Raw genomic sequence first — 7978 nt, 5'->3', positions numbered from 1 at the left:
CAGTCAGGAGCGACTTGACCTTAAACACAAGTTTTTGTCAAAGTAAAAAAGACGCGTCTCATTTCTACAACCCATCTGCTTCTATTGACGAGCAGCATCAGCAGTGAGACGGTGCATTCATAGAGTTGGGAGAAGCCTCGGACCCCCTGTTGGGTCCCAAGCGTTGTTCCTGGAGCAGGGATGGGGAGCAGGGCATCCAGCAGCTCCATAGCTAGTGCCAGACAAATTTACTTTCCCCGTCCTAGCAGGGGGCAATAATCACATCAAGCTCCCTGACAAGAGGCATTGAATTCAGCTCCAGTCCCCTCAGACTCTAGCATCCAGCAGCCTCTGCTAAACATTCTGCTGACATTTTGTTTTGTTTCATTGGCGTCACTTTTTTATTGTTTCGTATGTTTGGAAATTATTTGGGTTTTGACGTCAATGAGGTGAAAACTTTTATTGATCAAATCGAGTGTCGCAACCCAAAAAATTTGGTTTTGTTAGTTTTACCTACCATCTTTTGTTTTAATGTGAAATGTATTCTTAATTACTATATAAAGAGTACTAATATAAATATTTTATATATATATGACTTACTTCCTGTACATGAAGAATAAAAGACTGACATTGGTTTATACAGAACTCCAACTCAAGCTGGGCGGTGGTCAGAAAAGAAAGGATGCTGTCACTTTAAGAAGTCCACATACTCTCCACACTCGATCAATTTTTGCCGGCTCCTCTAGTTAGCTGCGTTTTTTGTTGTTAGCATTTCTATCTCTGTACTCATAGTTCCATGTTATATTGGTGTGTAGTAGTTCCGTTGCACGCGTTGACATCCCTTCCTTCTTCTGGCCTTTCTTAGGTTGCGATAGGTGTTGTTTACATTTTGTAAATGTCCGATACCAGTTTCATGTGGCTGCTGTGGAGAACGCTGTTCAGTCATTAAGGCTTAAAATAATGAGGACTATGCAAGGGGATCTCTCTATTTATCCGAAATCCACCAAAACAGATGAGAACCGTACTGGAGTCTTTTAAGCAGCTTTGTAGGCCTGCAGAGCTCCCCTGCTACCCAGGGAGCTTGGCTTCCAGCAGCTATGCCCCATTCATCACCTGCTTTCAATGGCCACTACCAAGCCGCCTTCAGCTACAACACCAGGTAGGGTGCCGGGCGCTGCACAATGTTTAGGGGATTAGCAATCAAAGGACTGTGGAGGCTAGAGCCCTCTATGCCGGCCTGCCATTCATTCCTAGCAGGGGAGGAGAGCTCCAGCAGCGGCCAAGGTCATCGTCTCCAGCTCGGTAGGAGGTAAGTGGGAAAGAACCCTGGGAACCAGCCGCCTGTTCTGCTAATCGCAGGCTAGCAGGCTAGCAGGCTAGCAGCACAGCAGGTGTCTTATCCGGCAAACATTCATCTGTTTGGATTGCGGATAGCACGGCTGACAACAAAGTAATGCCTCGCTTGTACTTTTCTCACACTTTCCCCATCTCGTCTTTCTTCACTTCTTTTGTTGATCTCTTTTGCTCGGGTCCAGGGGGAATTGGGCAATTGTTTTTTCTTTCATACTAAACTGTATGCTGACTTAGCATATCGGCAAACTGGTACAATGGCCCTTTAGGTTTAGCATAAGTTGTCCTAAAATTATCCTGGGAGGGTTGTGGGTGAGGAGAGGAGAACAATGACAAAGGCTATTCGAGGATGAAAAGTTACGGTAAATGCTTTGTTAAAAGTTTCAAATGTTTCAAAAGAAATGGCTAAACTGCAGTTTTCCTTGTCAAACAGTTTTGTGACTGGAACCTGATACAACTTTAAAAACTAAAACGTATCTCTTACTGCCGTTATGGGTCTTATGTGACTGGAGCAGCGATCATGGTCATCATTTTAAGGGGATTTGGCATCCTGTGGTGCGAGACATTGGGTTAGGATGGAATAGCTGGCTGGAGCCTCAAATACTATGTAAAAGTGGTCCATGAATTCTTCGAGATCGCCGACTGGACAAATTAGCTCAGCCTGATCCGTTGGAGAAAAGGGGAAGTGGGCAGTGAGGTAACGATGATGTAAAATAAATCGTTGTCGTTTCCCAGTCGGAGGCGAACGAACAGCCGGACCCCGCTGCCCCACCCTCCCACAAACACACCCCTGTTGAGATACTGGCAAGTTGTCATGACGACAGGGATGTTCTGCTGATGAAGTCTCGCTCAGCGTCGTCCAATCAGATCGTGGGGCTACAACCGCAGCGCGAACAGGGGAGGACGCACCTATTCCAGTTGCACAATGCTATGAAGGGACAAGCGAAACCCTGGACCACCAACGGGAAATTGGCAAACCAGAGGAGGCTGTCAATGGGCCGCCATGGGTCGACAATACGCAAAACAGCGGGGGTCGTGGATACAAGGGCTGCCAGGTAGGGGGTCTCCACCATGTCCGCAGCACTTTTATTTTGGATTTGCGGCTACTATTAATACAAATATAAATGCATTATTTATTTTCATTGTTGGCTTGAATCTTTTGGGACCGACATTGATGTAGGTTGTATGTGTTTCGGGATGTTGGCTGTAGCTGCTTCAGGTGCACTTTTACCAAAAGCAAATCACTCCTGCAGGTGGTTCTTACTAATCTGCAACAGCCATGAGAACCAAAAGAAAGAGAGGAGAAGAGTCAGGTACCGTTAACTTTTGTCATATGGATATCATTCCAGGACGTGGACAAAAGGCTAAAACGCAGAAACTGTAGGACCCAAAGTAAAAAAACTCTCTTGGTGTTAGTATGACGCGGGCCTTTTATTCCAAACCATGGGGGACATTTTCTTTTCTTTTGTTTTCTTTTTTTTTTTTTTGCTGGATGACCAGAGGAGGAACTGAGCCCATGAAATTATTGCTATCAACTGTTATATTGAGGTTTAAGTTTCTGCATGTGCTTTTTTCAATGGCGCCTTTTCGCACCCTACTCTCTTTACCCCATCAGTTCAGTCCTTGTCTCTGTGGAATGCCATTCGATAGACTGATCCCAAGGAGAGTTGGTGTCTGACTCTTCAAACTTCACAATAAATTTAGTTTGTCAGCATGATAAAACCACCTTTATCAGCCTGAGGCTGGGTATTAGTTCTCTTTTTCGAAATCACGCAGAAGTTGGGCGTTTTGTCAAGTGACAGTGAGCACAGGGGGAGGATGTGGTCTTTGTGTTGGCCAGAAAATGGAAAAGGAATCATTAGAGCTCAATACCACTTATACCTCACTTCAATTTAAATGTGGCAGCTGATGTGTTTTTGCCTAATGTCATACATTTGACCCAGTGGACAGACTGGGCCTGTTTTGGTGGCTTGTAAATAAATTGTAGCCACTAACAGTCAGATCAAGCCTTAGATATACCTTCAGCCTTCAGTGATTACAGTGTTTTAGCCCTGCTGATGTTGTAGATAACACGAGTTGTTACTATTTGCTTCCCTCAGGACTTGTGCTTGTGCCTTCATTGCATCTAAGAAAAACCTGGTTCTTATGTGCAATATACAGTAACGTATTAGGTCATGTGGGTAGATAACATCTGCTCACAGCTTAATAATGGGAACCTAGATTTAGGAAAAGATGCTCATCACAACTTGATTGCTGGACTATTATGTCATTTGCAATGTTAATCAGCATTGCCATGGGCCTGAGGAAAGACATGCTTCACTCCAGTGAGTAAACTTGCCTGCAACCCAAGTCACCTACAATCCACACTAATGGCTCCTGTGATGAAAACACTAGGATCGACTGCTGATTGTAACCTTGAGAAGCAACAGATGCAGTGTCTGAAAGTCAGGAAATATTTATCAGTGTTTTATTGGTTTTACATTGGTTAAGTGCACTGTATTTTAAGGTTAAGGTTCTATTTATAATAATCCCTAACATATGTCCATGAACCTCACTTCATGTATTATAACAATGGGCGTGAATGTTATTTTACTCTATTTACAGTGCGTCTCAAACCAACCAAAACTGCTTATTCACGTTCACCTCCGAGTTGACAAGACAAGGGGTTTTCCTATTCCTCCACAGTTACACACCACAAATATTCTGGAGAACTGCGGACAATGACGTCAGCTTGTTCCCGGCCGAGCGGGCTTGTAGCAGGAAAATCGCTGAAGTGAGATAATTGCTGTTCCTGTGATGCAGATTAGGAATGTTTTGGTGACTGAGGTCAGATGTGGTGAGTTATTTGCTTTCTGACCTTGAGGCTAGGGGAGTTCACACACACACGGTCAGGACATGCTGATGCAGCACAGAGCAGATCTTTACAACCAGCTTTGTTGTTTATTAGATCCTTGTTTTACACTAACCCAAAGTTCTGTACAAGCTGACTTTGATAAGCCGTCTAAGCAGCCACAAAGGCCATTGGGAACCTATTACAACCTGCTTCAAGCACATTTATTAAATGATGTAATCAGCAATCCCTGTGCTGATACATTGTATAGCACATAAACCTCTGAAGCAAGGGTAATACCCAGATTTTTGTTAGAGACACGTGTCACTAAATGCCAAAGCGAGATTGATTGGACCACCCAGAGATTGCCGGTTAAAAGCCATGCGGCTTCCATTGAAGAGGTTCCAGGGTTGCAACCCAAAGGGTATTCCCTCTGCTTACCAGTCCCACAGACCCAGAGCCTGTGATCTATGGCCGGGGTCCCCTTCCACAAATTATGGTGTTTAAAGAGAACCTGAGTGTGAACGAAAGAGGAACGAGGCCCCCAGACCACAACAGAGGGACTCCTTCCCAGCAGTTAGCCCACATTCCTCCAAAGGCAGAAACAAGAGCAAGAACAAAGCATCTGATGACAGCAGCCTGTCTGTTACGACCACCTTAAGATGGCCGGAGGAGTCAAATATTAATTGCCCATCACTTGTCAGTGCAGTGTGCAACTGTCTCTGATGAGCTGTCAGTCAGGGGCAATAAACGTTCCTTCCTACATGCAGTTTAATGAAGGGAGATGTGGACCACAGACAGAGCACAAAGAGCTGTGAGACGTAGTGGTCAGGTTGTAAACACGCACAATGAGATGGAGACAAGCAGGTTTGATCTCCTCAGGGGCATCCAGACTGGCTGACGGGGAGGAGCCGGGGGGAGGGGGGTGTTGATTAAGACTCCTTTTATTCACCACTCCCCCATCAGCTTCTTCTCTCTCGCCAGCAGCGTTGTCATTCGCGCTGTGCAGACGCATTGACAGAAGCTTTGTGATAAAGTGAGAGACCGACAGACAAACACACCTGGAGGCAGACGTTTTCCACAACAGCTGAGACCCAGCAATTTATTAACAACTCTATTTTCAATAGTATGGTACACGACTACTCCACCCCACCTCACCCCCATCTCAGCCCATTGTTCATTATTTTGAAGGAAAAGCCATGCTCTAGCCAACACTCCCCTCAGTGTTCAACAAATCAAATTGAATCCTTTATTATAGTTTTATTTTACTCAAATGAATCAAAGCTTGTTTTAATTCCAGTGAAATTGGCTTCCATTTATCTTTATCCCGCTGTAATATGATCTTCTTTGTTGGTGTCTGAATGAGTTAGAATGGGCAGATCATGAGATAATGATTTAGGTCCTTTCTTTCAATGTGAGGACGACACGGTCCAGAGATGAAGCAACGTCCTCCTCGGCCAATTTGAGCAGGGAAACAAGGTTAGAGAGTGAATTGTGTCCTTCAAGTTAACGTGGGACATCTAATATCATTTGTGCCTAAAAGGAATGTGACCCGTCAGTTAAAAGAGATTCAAATCTGTCTATTCTTGGCCAGAATAAAGCTCAGATTGATCGCTTCAGTCTTCAGACTCCGTACATCACATCAACCGTTCTGGAATATTTAATGATTTCAGCTGATATACATACATTTAATGCTTCATGCAGCAGCAGTAGGCTAAAGGAAGTTGTTTGGCTCAGTATAGGTTGCACTGAGACATGATAAAGGGTTGAGCATATATTTATTTATTATTAGTTTTTAATGAGATCCCCAGATAGCAGACGGTAACTCTCTGTGGATTAAATGCACTAAATGTGCGTTTACATAGAGTGTGACTGCCACTGGCGTTAAGACTGTCTGCTTCTCTTATAGATATCAAGCACATGATGGGTTCACAGTATGCGTATGAGTGGCCATGACAGGGACAAAGGAAATGACAAATGACAATCTCATGCCAATCAGTGCAGACGCACAAAAACACAAACACATGTGCATGTGTACATGCACACGCACACATGAAACAGCGCCGGAACATCTGTCAGACACTGGACCAGTGGTTGCTTGGGGATGAGGAGGGGTCTGGGGGGCTCTGCTATTCATTTATCTCGCATTGCTGCCCATTGGTTTTAATTATGTTTGCCTCTTTCAAGTTGGAAATAGGCAGGCTTCAAAAACAGACTTGTCCTTTTTGTGCTTCACTGCGTCTGAGACTCTGCACATGGGGCATGGCTGTGTATGAGTGTCTGTCTCTTACCTTCATCCATCTGCGTATTTGCATGTCTTCACACATTTTCTGTAACTGACGAGCGTTCCTTTGTGTGGATGTTGGTGCTTGCGTCGAGCCGCTCTCCTTATTTTCTCGACACAGCTGCAATACGACCGGATTGATGTGTAACCCGAGCCGGCACTTTAAAGGGCGAGAGGCCTGGACAGACGTGGTCTTGCTAGTACACCAGATGGGGCTTTATGATGAAAAGAGCATAATCCCCATCCAGGCATCACTTCCATCAGTCGCGCACTACAAAGCCATTCACAGCTTTTTTATTGCGAGAAATAATCTCTTTTTTTTCCACAGTCCCACACAGAGAAGGGATTTTTGTTTCTCTCCTCCTTTTTTGCTTTCTATCTTGCCCTTCTCACATCCCTCCATATCGCCCTCATCTCCCGCTTTGCCCTCCCCACCCTCCCACTCTGCCTTTGCTCTTGAAGACTTGCAAATGTGGCATTAGCTAATATTCAGAGAGCCAGGAAAGCGGTCGCTTTTTATCCGCCAGGGCCCCGCTGATTGAGCTACAGTGTGTGCATTAGCAATGAGGGCTGCGCTGGGCCTCTGATTGGTATTCAAAATACATGTCACTGCAGGACATGCTAGTTTGGGGTGATGAGTTTACTCTCTCACTTCTTTTGATTCTCTACGTCTCTCTCTCTTCTCTAAGTCCAGCCATAGAAAATGTATTCTATACAACTGCTACTTGCATAGAAGACAGCAAATTGGACACAGGGGCCGTTAATAGACTGGACCAGGCCTGCACTGACATATTTTTGCATTTTTGCTGCATTGAGGAGAGTTGCTTTGAGGTTGTTCGCTACATTCGATGTGTCCCCTCCCCTCGGGGGAGTTGATTGGTACATTATGTCTTGACAACAGGTCAGTCTCTCAGCTTCCCACCACTTTCTGTCTCTCTAGCCTACGTACGGTACAGTGCTTTATCAAGCATATAAGGTGTTTCTCACATAACACACTTACTGTCTCTTTACTCTGAAAGCTGCTTTGCTGTGTGCATCAGGGGACTGAGGGAATCCTTTCTGTCTCAGCCTTACATCACGCTTGCAGAATATGTCAGTAGACTTGCATTTACCAGCCTGTATGAAAACTGACATGGCTGAAGCAGTGTGTGGCTTATCCTTGGTGGAGTGTGGAGCTTTGGGACTCAGTGACTTACACTGTACTACACATACTGTGATGCACCAATACAAACAAAACATAGTAGGTAGAAATAAGTGAAACCAATGTACTTTTTCAATATAAACAAAAAAAGCCAAAATTTGTGATCAAATCAAAAATGGGGGAAATTAATTACTAAGTCTTTATTTTGTTTTTATTTGTCATTATTAATAACAGTTTAGCAGTAAACTGTATAAGATTGGTGTCACCTACGATGGATACGATGCAGCCTTGTCATGATCCCTGGTTCTCTCTCTGGCCACACCCCCTTGCCTCCAACCACTCCCACTTCCAGTCACCACTAGTTTGACCAACAAACCACACTCACCTGTGCCAT

At 44.6% G+C, this 7978-nt stretch overlaps 1 protein-coding gene across 6 annotated transcripts in view; it reads left to right on the top strand.

The window, feature by feature from the left end:
* The first annotated feature begins 756 nt into the window (after window positions 1-756).
* Window positions 757-7978, top strand: part of LOC114849491 (axin-2-like) — a 59738-nt gene continuing 52516 nt past the window's right edge. For 5 of the 6 annotated variants that reach the window (XM_055509058.1, XM_029141380.3, XM_029141138.3 and 2 more), the window contains exon 1: window positions 2097-2384. The gene's annotated coding sequence lies outside the window, so the exon portion shown is untranslated. Of the gene's footprint in view, window positions 1289-2096; window positions 2385-7978 lie in introns of those variants that run through there. The other variant, XM_041070426.2, reaches the window with a different exon arrangement.

Source organism: Betta splendens, chromosome 1 (genome assembly GCF_900634795.4).
Source record: "Betta splendens chromosome 1, fBetSpl5.4, whole genome shotgun sequence".
NCBI lineage: Eukaryota > Metazoa > Chordata > Actinopteri > Anabantiformes > Osphronemidae > Betta > Betta splendens.
Note: the sequence above shows the minus strand (reverse complement) of the source record. Positions and strands in the feature narration are given on the sequence as shown.